We start from the raw sequence: 368 nt of genomic DNA, 5'->3' as shown, positions 1-368 counted from the left end.
CACACACACACACACACACACACACACACACACACACACACACACACTGGCCAGCCGTGGTGGCTCATGTCTGTAATCCCAGCACTTTGGGAGGCCAAGGCGGGCAGATCACGAGGTCAAGAGATAGAGATCATCCTGGCCAACATGATGAAACCCCGTCTCTACTAAAAATACAAAAATTAGCTGGGCGTGGTCGTGCGCGCTTGTAGTCCCAGCTACTCGGGAGGCTGAGGCAGGAGAATTGCTTGAACCCGGGAGGCAGAGGTTGCAGTGGGCCGAGATTGTGCCACTGCACTCCAGTCTGGCGCCTGGCAACGGAGCGAGACTCTGTCTCAAAAAAAAAAAAAAAAAAAAAAATTAGCCAGGCA

This window comes from Sapajus apella, unplaced genomic scaffold (assembly GCF_009761245.1).
Source record: "Sapajus apella isolate SASKATOON/1434 unplaced genomic scaffold, GSC_monkey_1.0 scaffold1, whole genome shotgun sequence".
NCBI lineage: Eukaryota > Metazoa > Chordata > Mammalia > Primates > Cebidae > Sapajus > Sapajus apella.
Note: the sequence above shows the minus strand (reverse complement) of the source record.